The following is a 24,724-nucleotide window of genomic DNA, read 5'->3' on the forward strand; positions in this document are numbered from 1 at the left end:
TTTTTTGCAGAATGACCTCTTATTCTGTAGCGGATTGTGCAGTGTCGTCCATGAATTACACACTCTTTCTTCGTCGTGAACAACACAAGCATGCAATTTTCAAATTTGTCTACGCTAAAACGTGACCTTCCTACATAGTAATTCAATTTCACTTATGAAAATTGCCTGCTCCATGGAAACAAAATCTTCGAGTTAACTGACCTTTAACTTTCTGAGTCACCCAAGCCAACAGTATCAAACAGTTTCATACTACTTCATAAATGCGCACGAAATTCACTTCTCTTTGTTGAAATAATGACCATCATTTGTCTCCGAACTTTTTTTTTATAAATTCCTGTAAAGCCTACTCGTGAAAAGCCTTCATCTTCTCTCCTTCCTACAGTGACGTCGTAGGTACAACATGAAGAAGTGCTCTATTAACAGCATCGAGTGGACACCTCGACCCGAATGCAGAGTCGTGATTATCTTCATTTTTACGAAACTGAATCGAATTTTGCGAATCCGGATTGCCGTCAGCTGTTTGTGATAGACGAAGTTTGTGCCGGACCAGTAATCAAACACGAATGTCCGCTTATCACGCGCGGTCACGTTAACCATTTCGACTATCCAAACACCCCACCAAGAATGATCCAAACTTTCCTATGTCACGGTGTCCATAACCCTTACGCTTGCACATTTCGTGATTCCCGCACAGAGAGAAATATTTTATCGTGATTTTAGGCGGTCGAGGTGCTGATACATTATTGATGATTACATGTTCTTATGCAGTGTCTGTATCTTCACATTACAAAATCCTTCAGTCATGCCTGATTGAAGGGCATTGTAGTGTGACGGTACAGACACTGTACAGACATTATATAACCATCAATGATGCAGTCTTCATTTTACTTCGAGGAGCATGAAATGGAATAGTCTGTCCAAAACTTTGTTCTCAGTACAATAGCTGAGCCGTCTAAGACGTAAGATCACAAAGACCGAAAATCCGTTGTACCAGTCCGAAGTGGCGGTCTAAAGACCCAGTCGACACGTCGCGAGACAAACACTCGATGCGGAAGGAGACGTGCTGGGAACGCCGAAATTTCTTAGTGCGCCGTTTGTTGCCGCTTCCACGCCGCTGTATTTGCGAGGCAAACGGATTTCAGACAGCGGGAAATTGACGACTTCCGAAAGTTTGCCCATCCGCGGGCGACACATGTCCGCAGGCTGTTCCACTCGCGACACCGCGCCGGCTCACCTGCGCAAACAGATGACAGTGCCGTCTCCACACGAGTTGCCGGCCCAGAGCTGTCGCGAAACTTGCAGCTTCAGAGACAAGTGTCCACGAGAGAGCTCACAGGCTGCTCCGTCACCGGGACTATCGAGCCGTTCTCACGTTGTTGAAAAACCCAGGCATTTTCTAAGAATATGTACAGACATGCAGTGCCACTGTAGTATCTCAGTTACCTTGTTTATCTCTCCAACGTAATAAAATTAATATCAACACGTAATATTAAAAAAAAAATTTCAACCGGCGATAAGTAGGTCTACGATTTACATTATTCTCTGCTTGTTCCGTTGTTTCATTGTTTTCGAAGACGGCGACAGCTCCAGTCTAGTACGTCACAAAAAGCAATAACACGCTTTTACACTCTCACTCCGTCTTCAGGCCACAAATGGCCCATCGGGACCATCCGACCGCCGTGTCATCCTCAATTGAGGATGCGGATAGGAGGGGCGTGTGGTCAGCACACCGCTCTCCCGGTCGTTATGATGGTTTTCTTTGACCGGAGCCGCTACTATTCGGTCGAGTAGCTCCTCAATTGGCATCACGAGGCTGAGTGCACCCCGAAAAATGGCAACAGCGCATGGCGGCTGGATGGTCACCCATCCAAGTGCCGGCCACGCCCGACAGCGCTTAACTTCGGTGATCTCACGGGAACCGGTGTATCCACTGCGGCAAATCCGTTGCCCTACGCTTTTACACTACTGGCCATTAAAATTGCTACACCACGAAGATGACGTGGTACAGACGCGAAATTTAACCGACAGGAAGAACATGCCGTGATATGCAAACGATTAGCTTTTCAGAGCATCCACACAAGGCTGGCGCCCGTGGCGACACCTACAACGTGCTGACATGGCGAAAGTTTCCAACCGATTTCTCATACACAAACAGCAGTTGACCGCCGTTGCCTGGTGAAACGTTGTTGTGATGCCTCGTGTAAGGAGAAGAAATGCGTACCATCACGTTTCCGACTTTGATAAAGGTCGGATTGTAGCCTATCGCGAATGCGGTTTATCGTATCGCGACATTGCTGTTCGCGTTGGGTCGAGATCCAATGACTGTTAGCAGAATATGGAGTCGGTGGGTTCAGGAGGGTAATACGGAACGCCGTGCTGGATCCCAACGGTCTCGTATCACTAGCAGTCGAGATGACAGGAATCTTATCCGCATGGCTGTAACGGATCGTGCAACCACGTCTCGATCTCAGATGGGGACGATTGCAAGAAAACAACTATCTCCACGAACAGTTCGACGACGTTTGCAGCAGCATGGGCTATCAGCTCGGCGACCATGGCTGCGGTTACCCCTGTCGCTGCATCACAGACAGGAGCGCCTGCGATGGTGTACTCAACGACGAACCTGGGTGCACGAATGGCAAAACGTCATTTTTTTCGGATGAATCCAGGGTTCTGTTTACAGCATCATGCTGCGACATCGCGGTGAACGCACATTGGAAGCGTGTATTCCCCATCGCCATACTGGCGTATCACCTGGAGTTATGGTATGGGGTGCCATTGGTTACACGTGTCGGTCACCTCTTGTTCGCATTGACGACACTTCGAACAGTGGACGTTACATTTCAGATGTGTTACGACCCGTGGCTCAACCCTTCATTCGATCCCTGTGAAACCCTACATTTCAGCAGGATAATGCACGACCGCATGTTGCAGGTCCTGTACGGGCCTTTCTGGATACAGAAAATGTTCGACTGCTGGCCTGGCCAGCACATTCTCCAGATCTCTCACCAATTGCAAACGTCTGGTCAATGGTGGCCGAGCAAGTGGCTCGTCACGATACGCCAGTCACTACTCTTGATGAACTGTGGTATCGTGTTGAAGCTGCATGGACAGCTGTACCTGTAAACGCCAAGCAAGCTCTGTTTGACTCAATGCCCAGGCGTATCAAGGCTGTTCTGGGTACTGATTTCTCAGGATCTATGCATCCAAATTGCGTGAAAATGTAATCACATGTCAGTTCTAGTATAATATATTTATCCAATGAATACCCGTTTATCATCTGTATTTCTTCTTGGTGTAGCAATTTTAATGGCCAGTAGTGCAGTAATTAGCTCCTCTGTTCACTGACACCGCCATTACATACAACATATGAGGGTAATCCTGAAAGTAAGGTCTCCTCCTTTTTTATAAGTACATAGATCTGTTAATTTTTACAATGGTTTACATCAGTTTACAGCTTGAACATTTAGCTATTTTCCGACATAATCACCATTTCTGTCGATGCATTTTTGTAGACGCTGTGGCAGTTTTGTATGCCCATGGCATACCAGCTTGCAGCCATGCTATTCAGAAACTTATGAACCTCTTCTTTCACCTCGTCGTTGGAGCTGAATAGCTTTCCGGCCAAATGTTCTTTTAACCTAGGGAACAGGTGATAGTCACTGGGCGCCAAGTCAGGACTGTAGTGTGGGTGGGTGATTATGTTCCATTGAAACTGTTGCAGGAGAGCAACGGTTTGCCGAGCGATGTATGAGCGAGCGTTGTCATGGAGAATGTGTACGCCCTTGCTCAACATTCCTCTTCTCCGGTTCTGAATTGCCCGTTTGAGTTTTTTCAGAGTCTCACAGTACCTGTCAGCTTTAATTGTGGTCCCAGCGGGCATAAAGTCGACCAGCAGTACCCCTCTCCGATCCCAAAAAACGGTTGTCATGACTTTACCGGCAGACTGTGTTTGTTTGAATTTCCGCGGCTTTGGTGGAGAAGGATGCCGCCTCTGGCGTGATTCTTGCTTGGTCTCAGTATGGTCGTCAACGTTCATCATCTTGAAATGTGTGGCTATAAATCGCAAGTACCGAGTGACATGGCGCACAGGCTAGCACATTGGATTCGCACTCGGGAGGACTAGCGTGATTTAGGTCCGACCATCGTGATTTCTCTAAATTCCTTAAGGCAAAGGCCAGTATGGTTCCTTCGAAAACGCACGGCTGCTTTTCTTTTCCATCCTTTCCTAATCCGAGGTTGTACTTCGTTTGTAATGACCTCGTTGTCGACGGACCGTTAAACGTTAATCTCCTCCCCCTCTTTTGTAAATCGCAAATTTGTATTAGTGCGGTTTATAGCTACGCTTTTCAAAATGATGAAGGTTGACGACCTTGCTATACACAAATACGTACGGCACGCGATTTTTTGGTAAGACAAAGGCGATATAGTCCCACCTGTCGCTTCAGATGCACTTGGGAATGGGCTGTGCAATGCAGAATGAAGTAATTTATAATGCACCCTAGTGGAACAATGTTCTTATTCGAGAATATTTCATTTTTTCAGTTGAACATTTGTCATAGAGAGAGGTGAGTGAGGGAATTAAAATCTTCAGACACGGCAAAATTTGCTTGCGGAAGAATATTTCGACGGCGTTTGACGGCTCCGTTGCGCCACAGGACGCTCTGCTGACGTAACAGTGGTCCCGAATTCCGACGTGTCACTGAGACTCACAACACTAACTGCTTGCTTCGAGAAAGGACAGACAGGTTTCATTGACGAGCATTTACAAGCAGCTCCCACCAGTTCATTCTTAACAGGTAGGGGAAGTGGTACATAAAAGCAAGGCCGTCTCGCCCGCCTGGCATTGATCCGCCAGCTCGGAGCGTAATCCCTGTCTCTGGGTTAACAGGCCGCAGTATGGCGACCAGCGGGAGTGCTGACAAGGCGTTCGGCGCCCCGGCATCGCTGACAAAGGCCGCTGACGGGCCAATTAGACGGCGTGTCAGCACGCTGGGGCACCATTGTGCGTCGCTGTTTGCTCACGCGTCCGCGCGCCTCTGGGGCCGGGTGTGAGTACGATTGACAACGGAAACTCCCACCCCCACACGAACGCCTCCTCCTCGCTTCCTCAAACGCCCTCTCAACCGACGAGCAGGTAGTTTCCGCCCCGCCACTGATGACGTAGGCTTGGCTGTGCTCTTTCCAAATCAGGATATGTTCGTGTAAGCAGTTGTCAGAGAGTGCCAGAAAACAGTAGTTATTGCGCATGAGCAGCTTCGATGACGTGAGAAGCCCTTGCTTGATGTTAGCACTGCTCATACATTTTTCATCGCATTTCTACTTCGAATTGCGTACGTACTGGAGCGTCACGTGACCATATGCAGCACTGCGGCAAGTTGTTCAGTGGCGACATAGGAACCTATTGTACTTAGGGCTATTGTTTTATCATGAACTATCCAGATAAGGAATACAAAATAAGGAAGCAGTTCTTGGCATAACATTCATTTCAAAACTAGACCCTACAGACAAAATGCCCTAATATTTTTCTATGAAGTGATTTTAACACAGATTTCTTTTCATTCGTACTCTACAATATTTCCAATCAGATTTTAAACTTCACAGCACTGCAGAAAGTTTGTAGGAATACAAATATTATTAAGAATTAAAAAAAAAACACTTGAGTGTACACACCATAATTAAGGACAAATAAGTTATTTAATTACTATCTCAAACTGTATAAAAAATAAACAAGGTTATCTGTGAAACCAAGAAACTGTACAACTGGCAGTTTGCATTCTACTCTAGAACGAAATATAAATTCATGTGGGGAGTTAACAATGGTAACACACTGTCTGCTACCAGTCTATAATTTACCAAAGAATGGTATTCTGTAAATTTAAAACGTAAGCAACACAATTTAACAAACGATGTCAAGCATTGTAGAGGTTGTTGAAGCATGTCATGTGATCGAAAAACATTGTGTTTCATGGAAGGCACATTTCTAAAAATCTGATAAGGCTGTCGCCGCGCGGGATTAGCCGAGCGGTCTAAGGCGCTGTAGTCATGGACTCTGCGGTTGGTCCCGGCAGAGGTTCGAGTCCTCCCTCGGGCATGGGTGTGTGTGTGTGTTTGTCATTAGGATAATTTAGGTTAAGTACTGTGTAAGCTTAGGGACTGATGACCTTAGCAGGTCAGTCCCATAAGATTTCACACACATATGAACATTTTTTGATAAGGCTGTCAATATAGAAACAAACTATTTTATTCGGTACTACTTACCAAATTCGCGTGCATATTCATCTTCAGGTGAACATTTACACTGAGGAGCCAAAACATTATGACTACCTGCTTAATAGCTTGTTGGGCCATTTTTGTAACGCAATACATCACCGATTCTGCGTATCATCTATGCTACAGTTCATTGAGAGTATTGTAGAGCTATGTGGCATTAGATGTCCAGGCGTAGATCATGTAAGTCCCGTAAATAACTGGTCGCTGATTTTTGTACGCGGTGGTGGCACTCGATAGCGACCCAGATGGGAGCCATCGGATTCATGTCAGGCGAATTTGGTTGCCAAGATTGTAACGTGATTTTACTATCCTGCTCCTCAAACCATCGTAGCACGATTCTGGCTTCGAGACACGAACAACTATACTGCTCAAAGATGGCATTGTCGGCCGGCCGCTGTGGCCGTGCGGTTCTAGGCGCTTCAGTCTGGAACCGCGCGACCGCTACGGTCGCAGGTTCGAATCCTGCCTCGGGCATGGGTGTGTGTGACGTCCTTAGGTTAGTTAGGTTTAAGTAGTTCTAATAGAAATCCTTGGGTAACAGAAGAAATATTGAATTTAATTGATGAAAGGAGAAAATATAAAAATGCAGTAAATGAAGCAGGCAAAAAGGAATACAAAGGTCTCAAAAATGATATCGACAGGAAGTGCAAAATGGCTAAGCAGGGATGGCTAGAGAACAAATGTAAGGATGTAGAGGCTTGTCTCACTAGGGGCAAGATAGGTACTGCCTACAGGAAAATTAAAGAGACCTTTGGAGAGAAGAGAACCACTTGTATGAATATCAAGAGCTCAGATGGCAACCCAGTTCTAAGCAAAGAAGGGAAGGCAGAAAGGTGGAAGGAGTATATAGAGGGTTTATACAAGGGCGATGTACTTGAGGACAATATTATGGAAATGGAAGAGGATGTAGATGAAGACGTAATGGGAGATAAGATACTGCGTGAAGAGTTTGACAGAGCACTGAAAGACCTGAGTCGAAACAAGGCCCCGGGAGTAGACAACATTCCATTTGAACTGCTGATGGCCTCAGGAGAGCCAGTCATGACAAAACTCTACCATCTGGTGAGCACGATGTATGAGACAGGCGAAATACCCTCAGACTTCAAGAAGAATATAATGATTCCAATCCCAAAGAAAGCAGGTGTTGACAGATGTGAAAATTACCGAACTATCTGTTTAATAAGTCACAGCTACAAAATACTTACGCGAATTCTTTACAGACGAATGGAAAAACTGGTAGAAGCCGACCTCGGGGAAGATCAGTTTGGATTCTGTAGAAATGTTGGAACACGTGAGGCAATACTGACCTTACGACTTATCTTAGAAGAAAGATTAAGAAATGGCAAACCTACGTTTCTAGCATTTGTAGACTTAGAGAAAGCTTTTGACAATGTTGACTGGAATACTCTCTTTCAAATTCTGAAGGTGGCAGGGGTAAAATACAGGGAGCGAAAGGCTATTTACAGTTTGTACAGAAACCAGATGGCAGTTATAAGAGTCGAGGGGCATGAAAGGGAAGCAGTGGTTGGGAAAGGAGTAAGACAGGGTTGTAGCCTCTCCCCGATGTTATTCAATCTGTATATTGAGCAAGCAGTAAAGTAAACAAAAGAAAAATTCGGAGTAGGTATTAAAATTCATGGAGAAGAAGTAAAAACTTTGAGGTTCGCCGATGACATTGTAATTCTGTCAGAGACAGCAAAGGACTTGGAAGAGCAGTTGAACGGAATGGACAGTGTCTTGAAAGGAGGATATAAGATGAACATCAACAAAAGCAAAACGAGGATAATGGAATGTAGTCAAATAAAGTCGGGTGATGCCGAGGGAATTAGAGTAGGAAATGAGACACTTAAAGTAGTAAAGGAGTTTTGCTATTTAGGGAGTAAAATAACCGATGATGGTCGAAGTAGAGAGGATATAAAATGTAGACTGGCAATGGCAAGGAAAGCGTTTCTCAAGAAGAGGAATTTGTTAACATCGAGTATAGATTTAAGTGTCAGGAAGTCGTTTCTGAAAGTATTTGTATGGAGTGTAGCCATGTATGGAAGTGAAACATTGACGATAACTAGTTTGGACAAGAAGAGAATAGAAGCTTTCGAAATGTGGTGCTACAGAAGAATGCTGAAGATAAGGTGGGTAGATCACGTAACTAATGAGGAGGTATTGAATAGGATTGGGGAGAACAGAAGTTTGTGGCACAACTTGACCAGAAGAAGGGATCGGTTGGTAGGACATGTTATGAGGCATCAAGGGATCACAAATTTAGCATTGGAGGGCAGTGTGGAGGGTAAAAATCGTAGAGGGAGACCAAGAGACGAATACACTAAGCAGATTCAGAAGGATGTAGGTTGCAGTAGATACTGGGAGATGAAGAAGCTTGCACAAGATAGAGTAGCATGGAGAGCTGCATCAAACCAGTCTCAGGACTGAAGACCACAACAACAACAACAACAACAAGTTCTAAGGGACTGATGACCTCAGATGTTAAGTACCATAGTGGTCAGAGTCATTTGGACCATTTGATGGCATTGTCCTCAGGGGAGACGTGAAGCGTGAAGGGTTGCTGATGGTCCGCAGACGACAGAATGTCTTTGATTACTACCACAGGCCCCTTCCAAGCGCAGGAGAATGTCTTACAATAGCACAATACTGCTCCCGCCAGCCTGTGTCTGTGGCGCACTGGACGTTCAGAACAGTCGTTCTCCTGGATGACGGCGTTTGTGGAGACGACCATCGACCTGGTGTAGCAGAAACGTAATTCATCCGGCGAGCCGACACGTTTCCAGCGATACACGGACGAATCACGATGATCCCTAGCCCACTACAATCTTAACTGACGATGTCGTAGAACCAACATGTGAACACGCAGGGGTTGTCTACAGCGGAGCAAATTGTTCAACAACGTGTGCTGACCTGGTGGATGACATCGGAAGTTCACTGAGGCTTTCTGCAGATGATGCTGTGGTGTATCGAGAGGTTGTAGCAATGGAAAATTGTACTGAAATGCAGGAGGATCTGCAGCGAATTGACGCATGGTGCAGGGAATGGCAATTGAATCTCAATGTAGACAAGCGTAATGTGCTGCGAATACACAGAAAGACAGATCCTTTATCATTTAGCTACAAAATAGCAGGTCAGCAATTGGAAGCAGTTAATACCACAAATTATCTGGGAGTACGCATTAGGAGTGATTTAAAATGGAATGATCGTATAATGTTGATCGTCGGTAAAGCAGATGCCAGACTGAGATTCATTGGAAGAATCCTAAGGAAATGCAATCCGAAAACAAAGGAAGTAGGGTACAGTACGCTTGTTCGCCCACTGCTTGAATACTGCTCAGCAGTGTGGGATCCGTACCAGATAGGGTTGACACAAGACGTAGAGAAGATCCTACGGAGAGCAGCGCGCTTCGTTACAGGATCATTTAGTAATCGCGAAAGCGTTACGGAGATGATAGATAAACTCCAGTGGAAGACTCTGCAGGAGAGACGCTCAGTAGCTCGGTACGGGCTTTTGTCAAAGTTTCGAGAACATACCTTCACCGAAGAGTCAAGCAGTATATTGCTCCCTCCTACGTATATCTCGCGAAGAGACCATGAGGATAAAATCAGAGAGATTAGAGCCCGCACAGAGGCATACCGACAATCCTTCTTTCCACGAACAATACAAGACTGGAATAGAAGGGAGAACCGATAAAGGTACTGAAGGTACCCTCCGCCACACACCGTCAGGTGGCTTGCGGAGTATGGATGTAGGTGCAGATGTAGACTGGTATCCTCCGAAACTCAAGTATGTCCACCAGCATTGTGCTCTTTCGCCAGAGGTTCCACAGATCGCCACCTACCCAAGTTTACAAAGCAGACAAGCACTCAAATCCCTCGTTATGTGAAGAGTCGTGGACGTCCAAACACTTAGCGCCTAGTGGTAGTTTCACTGCTCTTATACCAAAGCCGCGCGGTCTGGGGCGCCTTTTCACGGTCCGCGCGGCTCCCTCCGTCGGAAGTTCGAGTCATTCCTCGGGCATGATTGTGTGTGTTGTCCTCAGCGTAAGTTAGTTTAAGTTAGATTAAGCAGTGCGTAAGCTTATGGACTGATGACCTCAGCGGTTTGGTCCCATAAGACCTTACCACAAATTTCCAAATTACCAGCCGGCCGGTGTGGCCGTGCGGTTCTAAGCGCGTCAGTTTGGAACCGCGTGACCGCTAAGGTCGCAGGTTCGAATCCTGCCTCGGGCATGGATGTGTGTGATGTCCTTAGGTTAGTTAGGTTTAAGTAGTTCTAAGTTCTAGGGGACTGATGACCTCAGTAATTAAGTCCCATAGTGCTCAGAGCCATTTGAACCATTTGAACCATCCAAATTACCTTATACCAAATTTTCCCCAGATGCTCACGACAGTAACACGTGAACAGTCGATCAGCTTCGCCGTTTTCGAGATACCCATTCACAGGCTATGCGTAATAATACTATGCCCTTGGGCAAAGTCGTTTATTTCAATGGATTTCTCCATCTGAAGCGCATATCTTTGCTGGGGTAATCCCCTATCCGTCTCTGTTCGACTCTTTTCTTACCGCTTCACGTGCCCGAAACGCCAGCAGGAGGCTTCCAACCTGGCAGTGAGCTGTGGTCATAATGTTCTGGATGATCAGTGGTTGTATATTCATATGTATATAGCTTTAAGAGCTCTTACATCATGTCATAAAAGAAACAGGACATCAGAGAACACTCCAAAAGCATCAGAATTTCGTAAACCATACTAGACTGTATAATTCGTCTTACAGAGCACGTTCGTATGTCCAGATTCACACTGAAGTGCACACATCAAAAAAAGTTTTGCATTACCTCAGTGCCGAGAGTTCCTAACCTGTACAGAAAATTGGAATAGAGATCAACATAAACATAATTTCCGCCCTTTTTATTGCTCATGAAAACCACACATTGCGTGTTGTACCACCATACAGCGAGACCTTTAGAGGTGGTGGTCCAGACTGCTGTACACACCGGCAGCTCTGATACCAGTAGCACGTCCTCTTGCATTGATGCACGCCTGCATACGTCGTGGGTTACTATCCACACTTCGTCAACGCACTGCTGGTCCAGATTGTCCCACTCCTCAACGGCGATTCGGCGGAGATCCCCTGGAGTGGTTGGTGGGTCATGTCGTCCATAAATAGCTCTTTTCAATCTTTCCCAGGCATGTCCGATAGGGTTCATGTCTGGAGAACATCGTGGCCACTGTAGTGTAACGACGTAAGTTTCTTATAAATGATTTTCTTTCGACATATGACCATGTGTAGAATTCGTCACCTACGTCAGTTACAACCCACTTCAAAATTATTTATATTCTTTTTAAATTGTCTCAGAATGGTTCTTGAACGAAACTGTAAAACATCATTCGAGTCGTATGCACAGAATTTCGTCACTCGGGTCAATTGGTTTGCGTAAACTTTTTCAATTTTAGATGTCGTTTGTTTCTCCTCAGAAATTATATTGATACACGTTATCTGATTTAATCGATATTAGAACCACATCGAATAAACTTTTTGAGATTCAAAGTTGCGATGAACGCTGTCAAAATTCAATAATCTTGTCAAATATATTATTAATCCATTCACATAATTCTTCATAAATAAATCCTCAGAACACGTATTTCAACTTTAGTTGCATCCACTAGTTTATTATCTTCCTACATACAGACGTGAACCTGAGCCTTGACAAGATAGGACTAACATTTTCAATAAGATTAAACTTCCTATGATATCATTATTGTACAAAAAAATTACATATTTTCATTTATCAATTTTTAGAAGCACGACGCAACAACTCGGTTCCAGGATCTTCTGTTCCTCTTTGGCTGTCGACCCGCGACGTATAGTGGCCAGCAATTTTCTCTCTGGTCGCGGCATCGAAGATGCTGTCTCCGTTCGTTGCGCCGCCCCCTCCGTACAAGAAACATAAAAAAAATACAAAACTTTAGGCAATTCACAACCATTACAAAATATTACAAAAATACATAAACAAAAACTAAATTAAACTGATATTGACCTGCAAACTGGGCTGACACTGGTGGATGGGTGACGCTTCAATTTCGTCCCACTACACCACTCTAGTCGAGCGATGTCGTTATCCTGAAGGAAGTCATCACAAGATGTGCACGATGAGGGCGCGAATTGTCGTCCATGAAGACGAATGCCTCGCCAATGTGCTGCCGATATGGTTTCACTATCGGTCGGAGGATGGCATGTATCGTACAGCCGTTACGGCTCCTTCCATGACCACCAGCGGCGTACGTCTTCACCACATAATGCTCCCCGAAAACAGCAGGGAACCTCCACCTTGATGCACTCGCTGGACAGTGTGTCTAAGGCATTCCGCCTGGCCGGGTTGCCTCCAAGCACGTCACTGACGATTGTCTGGTTGAAGGCATATGCGACACACATCAGTGAAGATAACGTGACGCCAATCCTGAGCGGTCCATACGGCATGTTGTTGGATCCATCTGTATCGCGCTGCATGGTGTCGTGGTTACAAAGACGGACCTCGCCATGAACGTTGGGAGTGAAGCTGCGCATCATTCAGTCTATTGCGCACAGTTTGAGTCGTAATACGACGTCCTGTGGCTGCACGAAAAGCATGATTCAACATGGTGGCGTTGCTGTCGGGGTTCCTCCGAACCATAATCCGTAGGTAGTAGTCATCCACTGCAGTCGTAGCCCTCGGGAGGCCTGAGCGAGGCATGTCATCTACAGCTCCTGTCTCTCTGTATCTCCTCCATGTCCGAACGACATCGCTTTGGTTCACTCCGAGACGCCTGGACACTTCCCTTGTTGGGAGCCCTTCCTGGTACAAAGTAACAATGCTGACGCAAGAAATCCGCGGTATTGACCGTCTAGGCGGTGTCGTGGGGTTTCCTACCGCAGGGTTTCCTACCGTGTGGTTTCCTACGAGCAGTGGCACACTAAACCTGTCAGAGGCCCGGGCCGGCAAAACAAATCGAGGCTCCCCTTGCTGCCCCCTCCCACCCTCCTCACCACACAGGATTTCTCGGAGAGTTTCAAACACAAACGGAAGGAAGTCCCTCATTGCTTATCATCTTCATTTTGTGTCGTGATAATTTACAAGGTGTAACGTTATTTTACGTAACACTGAAAGTCACTGCTCTCGTAATCTCGTTACTATTATTTGATAGCTACTATTTAATAGCTATTTAATAGCTAATAATACTATTATTTAATCATACATGATTTCTGTTGTTCGAATCTATTATTTATGTTTCGCAAATAAGTCGGCATAGAGCAAGCGGAGTGTATAAAAATGAATTCGTATTTCCCAAACCAAGAGGAAGGTCACTGTCTACATAAAACTTCGTTCAGTGCATGGTGGAGGGTACTTTACTTACGGATTTCAACAAAAGCCACAGTGTTGCTCCGATCTTAATGAAATTTTGTACATTTGATCTTCAAAATAAGGGGTACCTCACCGTCTACGTGAAATTTCATACGGTGTATGGCGGAGGGTGCCTTACAACAGAATTACACACCATTTGACTGATCAGCTTGGGAGTTGGCTCATGTATGTATGTTTTCGTGGTGAAGGCATTTACACAAGCCAACGTATGCTAGATGGCGGATGGTTGGCCTCCCTTTAAATAAATCCAACATCGTTTCGTCAATCAGCATGAAGGTTGGCAGATATACGTATTTCTTCATAGACGGGTAAAGAGGAGATGGCATGACGGAGGCGGAGGAGGAGATATACGGAGAGAGGAGAACGTGGTAGGGGCAGGGAAGGGGAAGGATGTGCATCCAGTGAAGTGAGAGAAGCAGATTAAAAGAGAGAGGGAGCAGCAGGTAAACAGAGAAAGGGGGAAAGTGATGAATGACTAATGGAACACTGTAATAAATACATAAATTAGGCGTGTTATTGTGAATTTGATGTACTATTAGAAAAAGCGGTGGAGGAGGTGGACAGAGACGGGAAGATGGATGGAGAATGAGAGGAGGAGGGAGTGTTGTGAGAGAGGGGGGGCAGATGGAGGAGATGGAAAGAGAGAAGGATGGGCGGAAGGAGGAGGTGGATAGAGAGACGAGAGATGAGACAAGAGGGGATGAACTGACGTAAAACTGGGATGAATAAATATCCGGGCAACGCCGGGTTTACAGTTAGTAATTAGATAAAGATTTACGCGACAATGGGCGTGTTCATCTGAAAGATATTACAGAATATCTGCCTATGGTTAGATGTTACAAAACGCTTGTTCGTCCGATTCTTGAGTATTGCTTATCAGTATGGGACCCTTACCTGGTTGGATTAATAGAAGAGATAGACATGATCCAGCGAAAAGCAGCGCGATTCGTCATGGGGACATTTAGTCAGCGCGAGAGCGTTACGGAGATGCTGAACAAGCTCCAGTGGCGCACACTTCAAGAAAGGCGTTACGCAATACGGAGAGGTTTATTATCGAAATTACGAGAGAGCACATTCCGGGAAGAGATGGGCAACATATTACTACCGCCCACATATATCTCGCGTAATGATCACAACGAAAAGATCCGAGAAATTAGAGCAAATACGGAGACTTACAAGCAGTCGTTCTTCCCACGCACAATTCGTGAATGGAACAGGGAAGGGGGGATCAGATAGTGGTACAATAAGTACCCTCCGCCACACACCGTAAGGTGGCTCGCGGAGTATAGATGTAGATGTAGATGTGGCGTATAAAGTCTCGATAACTAGAGTGTTGTTCTTGATGTCTACAGATGATAAAATTCGTTCCTTAATATGGATGACTCCACCAAATTTCATCTAGTTGGAATTTCATCTTTATAAAATGAACTACATAATAATCAGCTGAAAAATGCTCCTGTTGGGGCACAATAAAGGCAAATACGATCGTGTTTAAAAGTCTCTGACAGAAAAGTGGGCAACCAGCTGTCTGAGTCCTCATTCCACCTTCCTCACCAAAAATTCTGGAAGCTTCACAGGACGAGTGACCAGGTTATTAAGAAATTTACCAAGAAAAATTTCAGTTTTGTTAAGATAAAAATTCAGTAAATAGCAGATTGTGTATCAGAACTTTAGAATTGCCGTTAAAAGCGTACTTTTGTGAATGAGATCCGCCAGACACGAATAATTAGTTTCGTATGACATATAGGACGAAACTCCAGAATCGGCAAGTTAACTGTGCGAAATTATTGATGCTGATCGACGGCGACACTGTCTGAGAAACGGTGACAACACCTGCGCTGAGGGTGAGCGACTGGGGTAGACAAGCAGTGGGGAATGCTCAGTTTGCAAACACCTCGTTAGGGAACCGGTTAATCTGGACTGCTTCACTATCTGCTGCACCGTTGTAGGAAACCCCACGGTAGGAAAAACCACGTAGCCGTCTAGGTTGAACTACAAGCAACACGAGCCGTGTACCTCTTTCCTGGTGGAATGACTGGAACTGATCGGCTGTCGGACCCCCTCCATCTAATACCCGCTGATCGTGCATGGCTTTTTTACATCTTTGGGCGGGTTTAGTGACATCTCTGAACAGTCAAAGGGTGCGTCTGTGATACAATACCCACAGTCAACGTCTGTCTTCAGGAGTTCTGGGAACTGCGGTGATGCAAACCTTTTTTTGATGTGTGTATATGGTACTAAATTTTTCAGAGTGGTTTGCGGGATGCTAATTTTCTTTGAGTACCAGTACTATATTGTCTCATGTTTGCTTTTTTATTATGACATAATACCCATAAGCGTCAGGAAATGAAACTTTGCACTTGAAATTGAGCGAGCATTTGAAACTAGTCAAGAATGTAGAATGAAATATTTAGTTTCAAATAAATTGACTGCCTGTGCGGAAAACATCAATAAAAGCCAAAATTCTTTATCAAGTGGACAAAAATAACTTCCGTCTTCTGAAAGACGATTAATGCTTGGCTGCTAGTTAAGGTGAAAATAACAAAAAAGCAGAGAGCCTAAACTACTAAAACTGCTACACAAGAAGAAATGCAGATGATAAACGGGTATTCATTGGACAAATATATTATGCTAGAACTGACATGTCACTACTTTTTCACGCAGTTTGGATGCATAGATCCTGAGAAATCAGTACCCAGAACAACCACGTCTGGCCGTAATAACGGCCTTGATACGCCTGGGCATTGAGTCAAGCAGAGCTTGGATGGCGTGTACAGGTACAGCTGCCCATGCAGCTTCAACACGATACCACAGTTCATCAAGAGTAGCGACTGGCGCATTGTGACGAGCCAGTTGCTCGGCCACCATTGACCAGACGTTTTCAATTGGTGAGAGATCTGGAGAATGTGCTGGCCAGGGCAGCAGTCGAACATTTTCTGTATCCAGAAAGGGCAGTAAAGGACCTGCAACATGCGGCCGTGCATTATTCTGCTGAAATGTAGGGTTTCGCAGGGATCGAATGAAGGGCAGAGCCACGGGTCGTAACACATCTGAAATGTAACGTCCACTGTTCAAAGTGCCGTCAATGCGAAGAAGAGGTGACCGAGACATGTAACCAATGGCACCCCATACCATCACGCCGGGTGATACGTCAGTATGGCGATGAATACACGCTTCCAATGTGCGTTCACCGCGATGTCGCCAAACACGGATGCGACCATCATGATGCTGTAAACAGAACCTGGATTCATCCGAAAAAATGACGTTTTGCCATTCGTGCACCCAGGTACGTCGTCGAGTACACCATCGCAGGCGCTCCTGTCTGTGATGCAGCGTCAAGGGTAACCGCAGCCACGGTCTGCGAGCTGATAGTCCGTGCAGCTGCAAACGTCGTCGAAGTGTTCGTGCAGATGGTTGTTGTCTTGTAAACGTCCCCATCTGTTGACTCAGGGATCGAGACGTGGCTGCACGATCCGTTACAGCCACGAGGATAAGGTGCCTGTCATCTCGACTGCTAGTGATACGAGGCCGTTGGGATCCAGCACGGCGTTCCGTATTATCCTCCTGAACCCACCGATTCCATATTCTGCTAACAGTCATTGGATCTCGACCAACGCGAGCAGCAATGTCGCGATACGATAAACCGCAATCGCGATAGGCTACAATCCGACCTTCATCAAAGCCGGAGAAGGTACCCGTGGTCCAGGTGGAACGGTTTGGTTCATAATCAAAACGTCTTCGGTCCCGGGTTCGATCCCCCCCACTGCCTAAATTTTGATAAATTATCAGCATTGGCGGCCGAAGACTTCCGGCATAAGAAGTCAGCCTCATTCTGCCAACGGTCTTGTCAAAGAGGGCGGAGGAGCAGATAGAGGTTCAGGGCACTCTCTTGTCCTAGGGGTGGGAAATTGCCCCTAAAGGCGGAAGAATCAGCAATGATCAACGACATGAGGATGCAGAAGGCAATGGAAACCACTGCATTATAGACACGTAACGTGTATTCACAGGACATGTGGCCTGTATTTGAAGAAGTGTCATGATGTCTCCATTGGCAAGAATAGTCCCCCATTCGGATCTCCGGGAGGGGACTGCCAAGGGGGAGGTTACCATGAGAAAAAGATTGAATAATCAACGAAAGGATAACGTTCTACGAGTCGGGGCGTGGAATGTCAGAAGCTTGAACGTGGTAGGGAAACTAGAAAATCTGAAAAGGGAAATGCAAAGGCTCAATCTAGATATAGTAGGGGTCAGTGAAGTGAAGTGGAAGGAAGACAAGGATTTCTGGTCAGATGAGTATCGGGTAATATCAACAGCAGCAGAAAATGACATAATAGGTGTAGGATTCGTTATGAATAGGAAGGTAGGGCAGAGGGTGTGTCACTGTGAACAGTTCAGTGACCGGGTTGTTCTAATCAGAATCGACAGCAGACCAACACCGACAACGATAGTTCAGGTACACATGCCGACGTCGCAAGCTGAAGATGAACAGATAGAGAAAGTGTATGAGGATATTGAAAGGGTAATGCAGTATGTAAAGGGGGACGAAAATCTAATAATCATGGGCGACTGGAATGCAGTTGTAGGGGAAGGAGTAGAAGAAAAGGTTACAGGAGAATATGGGCATGGGACAAAGAATGAAAGAGGAGAAAGACTAATTGAGTTCTGTAACAAGTTTCAGCTAGTAATAGCGAATACCCTGTTCAAGAATCACAAGAGGAGGAGGTATACTTGGAAAAGGCCGGGAGATACGGGAAGATTTCAATGAGATTACATCATGTTCAGACAGAGATTCCGAAATCAGATACTAGATTGTAAGGCGTACCCAGGAGCAGATATAGACTCAGATCACAATATAGTAGTGATGAAGAGTAGGCTGAAGTTCAAGACATTAGTCAGGAAGAATCAATACGCAAAGAAGTGGGATACGGAAGTACTAAGGAATGACGAGATACGTTTGAAGTTCTCTAACGCTATAGATACAGCAATAAGGAATAGCGCAGTAGGCAGTACAGTTGAAGAGGAATGGACATCTCTAAAAAGGGCCATCACAGAAGTTGGGAAGGAAAACATAGGTACAAAGAAGGTAGCTGCGAAGAAACCATGGGTAACAGAAGAAATACTTCAGTTGATTGATGAAAGGAGGAAGTACAAACATGTTCCGGGAAAATCAGGAATACAGAAATACAAGTCGCTGAGGAATGAAATAAATAGGAAGCGCAGGGTAACTAAGACGAAATGGCTGCAGGAAAACTGTGAAGACATAGAAAAAGATATGATTGTCGGAAGGACAGACTCAGCATACAGGAAAGTCGAAACAACCTTTGGTGACATTAAAAGCAACGGTGGTAACATTAAGAGTGCAACGGGAATTCCACTGTTAAATGCAGAGGAGAGAGCAGATAGGTGGAAAGAATACACTGAAAGCCTCTATGAGGGTGAAGATTTGTCTGATGTGATAGAAGAAGAAACAGGAGTCGATTTAGAAGAGATAGGGGATGCAGTATTAGAATCGGAATTTAAAGGAGCTTTGGAGGACTTACGGTCAAATAAGGCAGAAGGGATAGATAACATTCCATCAGAATTTCTAAAATCATTGGGGGAAGTGGCAACAAAACGACTATTCATGTTGGTGTATAGAATATGTGAGTCTGGCGATATACCATCTGACTTTCGGAAAAGCATCATCCACACAATTCCGAAGACGGCAAGAGCTGACAAGTGCGAGAATTATCGCACAATCAGCTTAACAGCTCATGCATCGAAGCTGCTTACAAGAATAACATTCACAAGAATGGAAAAGAAAATTGAGAATGCGCTAGGTGACGATCAGTTTGGCTTTAGGAAAAGTAAAGGGACGAGAGAGGCAATTCTGACGTTACGGCTAATAATGGAAGCAAGGCTAAAGAAAAATCAAGACACTTTCATAGGATTTGTCGACCTGGAAAAAGCGTTCGACAATATAAAATTGTGCAAGCTGTTCGAGATTCTGAAAAAAGTTGGGGTAAGCTATAGGGAGAGACGGGTCATATACAATATGTACAACAACCAAGAGGGAATAATAAGAGTGGACGATCAAGAACGAAGTGCTCGTATTAAGAAGGGTATAAGACAAGGCTGTAGCCTTTCGCCCCTACTCTTCAATCTGTACATCGAGGAAGCAATGATGGAAATAAAAGAAAGGTTCAGGAGTGGAATTAAAATTCAAGGTGAAAGGATATCAATGATACGATTCGCTGATGACATTGCTATCCTGAGTGAAAGTGAAGAAGAATTAAATGATCTGCTGAACGGAATGAACAGTCTAATGAGTACACAGTATGGTTTATGAGTAAATCGGAGAAAGACGAAGGTAATGAGAAGTAGTAGAAATGAGAACTGCGAGAAGCTTAACATCAGGATTGATGGTCACGAAGTCAATGAAGTTAAGGAATTCTGCTACCTAGGCAGTAAAATAACCAATGACGGACGGAGCAAGGAGGACATCAAAAGCAGACTCGCTATGGCAAAAAAAGGTATTTCTGGCCAAGGGAAGTCTACTAATATCAAATACCGGCCTTAATTTGAGGAAGAAATTTCTGAGGATGTACGTCTGGAGTACAGCATTGTATGATAGTGAAACATGGACTGTGGGAAAACCGGAACAGAAGAGAATCGAAGCATTTGAGATTTGGTGCTATAGACAAATGTTGAAAATTAGGTGGACTGACAAGGTAAGGAATGAGGAGGTTCTACGCAGAATCGGAGAGGAAAGGAATATGTGGAAAACACTGATAAGGAGAAGGGACAGGATGATAGGACATCTGCTAAGACATGAGGGAATGACTTCCATGGTACTAGAGGGAGCTGTAGAGGGAAAAAACTGTAGAGGAAGACAGAGATTGGAATACGTCAAGCAAATAATTGAGGACGTAGGTTGCAAGTGCTACTCTGAGATGAAGAGGTTAGCACAGGAAAGGAATTCGTGGCGGGCCGCATCAAACCAGTCAGTAGACTGATGACCACAAAAAAAAATCAAAGTCGGAAACGTGATGGTATACATATCTCCTTCTTACACGAGGTATCACAACAACGTTTCACCAGGCAACGCCGGTCAACTGCTGTTTCTGTATGAGAAATCGGTTGGAAACTTTCCTCATGTGAGCACGTTGTAGGTGTCGCCACCGCCGCCAACCTTGTGTGAATGCTCTGAAAAGCTAATCATTTGCATATCACAGCATCGTCTTCCTGTCGGTTAAATTTCGCGTTTGTAGCACGTCATCTTCCTGGTGTAGCAATTTTAATGGCCAGGGGTGTATTTTAGTCTTCTGTGATTAGGTGAATGTATTTTAATTCACCTGATAGCTCCCAGCCATAGAAATCAGTTTTGTTTTCATTTGAGGTGAGAGCTGTAAACGAAGATAAAAATGCAAAATCAAACAACATAAACACAGGTTACGTGGAGACTACCCCCACTACAACTCAGACTGCTCTATGCAAGCACGAATGTGGCAGCTAGGGTGCGCCAGAAAAATTTTTCCAAGTAGCATCTGCCTACTTGCTGCTAATGTTCGTACAGCTAACAGACACACACACAGAAGCGGAAAGAAGGCGCTGGCTCATGGGCGACTTGAGCTCAGCGCATGTAAGTGAGCCCGGTGGTAATTGCTCAGAGCGAAATCAGCTGACACCACACAAAATATCGACCGTGCGAAACTGATGAGTTTAGTCAAAGAGGGAATTTGTGGCATCCTGAGGATGAAAAATTTCATAATCTGGATATACACTCCTGGAAATTGAAATAAGAACACCGTGAATTCATTGTCCCAGGAAGGGGAAACTTTATTGACACATTCCTGGGGTCAGATACATCACATGATCACACTGACAGAACCACAGGCACATAGACACAGGCAACAGAGCATGCACAATGTCGGCACTAGTACAGTGTATATCCACCTTTCGCAGCAATGCAGGCTGCTATTCTCCCATGGAGACGATCGTAGAGATGCTGGATGTAGTCCTGTGGAACGGCTTGCCATGCCATTTCCACCTGGCGCCTCAGTTGGACCAGCGTTCGTGCTGGACGTGTAGACCGCGTGAGACGACGCTTCATCCAGTCTCAAACATGCTCAATGGGGGACAGATCCGGAGATCTTGCTGGCCAGGGTAGTTGACTTACACCTTCTAGAGCACGTTGGGTGGCACGGGATACATGCGGACGTGCATTGTCCTGTTGGAACAGCAAGTTCCCTTGCCGGTCTAGGAATGGTAGAACGATGGGTTCGATGACGGTTTGGATGTACCGTGTACTATTCAGTGTCCCCTCGACGATCACCAGTGGTGTACGGCCAGTGTAGAAGATCGCTCCCCACAGCATGATGCCGGGTGTTGGCCCTGTGTGCCTCGGTCGTATGCAGTCCTGATTGTGGCGCTCACCTGCACGGCGCCAAACACGCATACGACCATCATTGGCACCAAGGCAGAAGCGACTCTCATCGCTGAAGACGACACGTCTCCATTCGTCCCTCCATTCACGCCTGTCGCGACACCACTGGAGGCGGGCTGCACGATGTTGGGGCGTGAGCGGAAGACGGCCTAACGGTGTACGGGACCGTAGCCCAGCTTCATGGAGACGGTTGCGAATGGTCCTCGCCGATACCCCAGGAGCAACAGTGTCCCTAATTTGCTGGGAAGTGGCGGTGCGGTCCCCTACGGCACTGCGTAGGATCCTACGGCCTTGGCGTGCATCCGTGCGTCGCTGCGGTCCGGTCCCAGGTCGACGGGCACGTGCACCTTCCGCCGACCACTGGCGACAACATCGATGTACTGTGGAGACCTCACGCCCCACGTGTTGAGCAATTCGGCGGTACGTCCACCCGGCCTCCCGCATGCCCACTATACGCCCTCGCTCAAAGTCCGTCAACTGCACATACGGTTCACGTCCACGCTGTCGCGGCATGCTACCAGTGTTAAAGACTGCGATGGAGCTCCGTATGCCACGGCAAACTGGCTGACACTGACGGCGGTGGTGCACAAATGCTGCGCAGCTAGCGCCATTCGACGGCCAACACCGCGGTTCCTGGTGTGTCCGCTGTGCCGTGCGTGTGATCATTGCTTGTACAGCCCTCTCGCAGTGTCCGGAGCAAGTATGGTGGGTCTGACACACCGGTGTCAATGTGTTCTTTTTTCCATTTCCAGGAGTGTAGTTCGGAATCTACGGAGCGAAATCGCAGGTTCTTTGGATACCACTAGTAGGCACAGTATTTATCGTAAATCTTGGAGGTAAGTTATAACCTCAGAAAGTAATTTGTTAAAGCGAGAAGGGTGGCGTGTATTATGCTTAAAGCTGTTTGTAGTGGTTCTTTCTTTTGGTTGTGGCTGGTGGACATCAGTGGTCTAGAAATTGTTATTACTGCTTACTAGCGTTTTTATCTCAGTAGTAATCTCTTACATGATGTGGTTTGATAATGTGGTGCTGTATGTGTTTAAGTTTTCATTGCTTTAAGTCTTCACAGTATTTTATTCTAAACTTTGTGTTACAACTGTGCCCGAGCGACAGTTAACTGACGTATGTCTGCACAACTTCAAATCTATTCATCAGAAGACTGTGTTTGTAAACTTGCTTTACAGGGTAACCGCTTCACCGCTAATCATCTCGAGTATGCAAAAAAAAAAAAAAAAAAAAAAAAAAAAAAAAAAAAAAAAAATACTTCTCCATTCGTGAATCTTGTCTGGTGATTACAGTAACTACTAGAGTATATAGGACCCGCCACGTTCTTTTCAAGACAAGATGTTGCTCATTCACATGCATTCGGCATCTTCTTAGTAGCACAAGCCGCATTACAGCACTCGTCTCCAAGCACAGATGTGTCGTGGCATCTCCATTCAAAGTGGTTAAAATCTAAACTACTTCTACATCTACACCACATTCTGCGAACTACCGTGAAGTGTAGGTCCCACTGCACCTATTATTGGGGCTTTGTCCCGTTCTGTTCATGTATAGAGCACGGGAAAAATGATTGTTTAAAGGCCTCTATGCGTTCTGTAATTAATCGAATCTTATTCTTGCTAAGGGAGCGATATGTAGGGCGTTGTAGTATATTCTTCGAGTCTTCATTTAAACCTGGTTCTTGAAACTAGGTTAGATGGTTTCCGTCTATCTTCAAGAGTCCGCCTGTTCAGTTCTTTCAACATCTTACTGACGCTCTCTCGTGTATGAGACAAAAAACGTTTGACCATTCCTGTCGTACTTGTCTGCATACGTTCAAAATTCCCTGCTCTTCCTATTTAGGACGCTTCCCACACACTTGAGCAATGTTCAAAGATGAGTTACACGAGTAATTTATAAGCAATCTACCTTGTAGACTGATAGCATTTGGCCAGTATTATACCAACAAACCGAAGTCGACCACCTATTTTATCCATGCGTGAGACTATGTGATCATTTTGTGTCATGTCCCTACTAAGTGCTACACCCAAGCATTTGCATGAGACTGTAGATTCCAATTATGAGTTACTAATACTATGCTCATAGGACACTAAGTTTTTTCTTTTGTGAAGTGCATAGTTTTACAGTTTTGAACATTTAAAGCAACCTGGCAGTCATTGCACCACTTTAAAATCTTAACAACGTCTGACTGAATATTTGCACAGCTTCGTTCAGACTCTGTTTCGCTGTAGATAACTGCATCATCTGCGAAAAGTCTGAGGTTACTACTGATATTGTCCTCAAGATCGTTAATATACAACATAAACAGCAATGGCTCCAACACGTTTCCGTGGGGTACACCTGAAGTTACTTCTACATTTGTTGGTGACTCTCCGGAGCCAAGATAATACGCTGTGTCCTCCATACCAAGAAATCCTCAGTCCAGTTGCATATTTTGTGTGATACCCTATATCTACTTCAAGCGTGGAATAGATTCTAAGCTAACGTAACTAGCCGGCCAGTGTGGCCGAGCGGTTCTAGGAGCTTCAGTCTGGAGCCGCGCGACTGCTACGGTCGCAGGTTCGAATCCTGCCTCGGGCATGGATGTGTGTGATGTCCTTAGGTTAGTTAGGTTTAAGTAG

Source organism: Schistocerca cancellata, chromosome 8 (genome assembly GCF_023864275.1).
Source record: "Schistocerca cancellata isolate TAMUIC-IGC-003103 chromosome 8, iqSchCanc2.1, whole genome shotgun sequence".
NCBI lineage: Eukaryota > Metazoa > Arthropoda > Insecta > Orthoptera > Acrididae > Schistocerca > Schistocerca cancellata.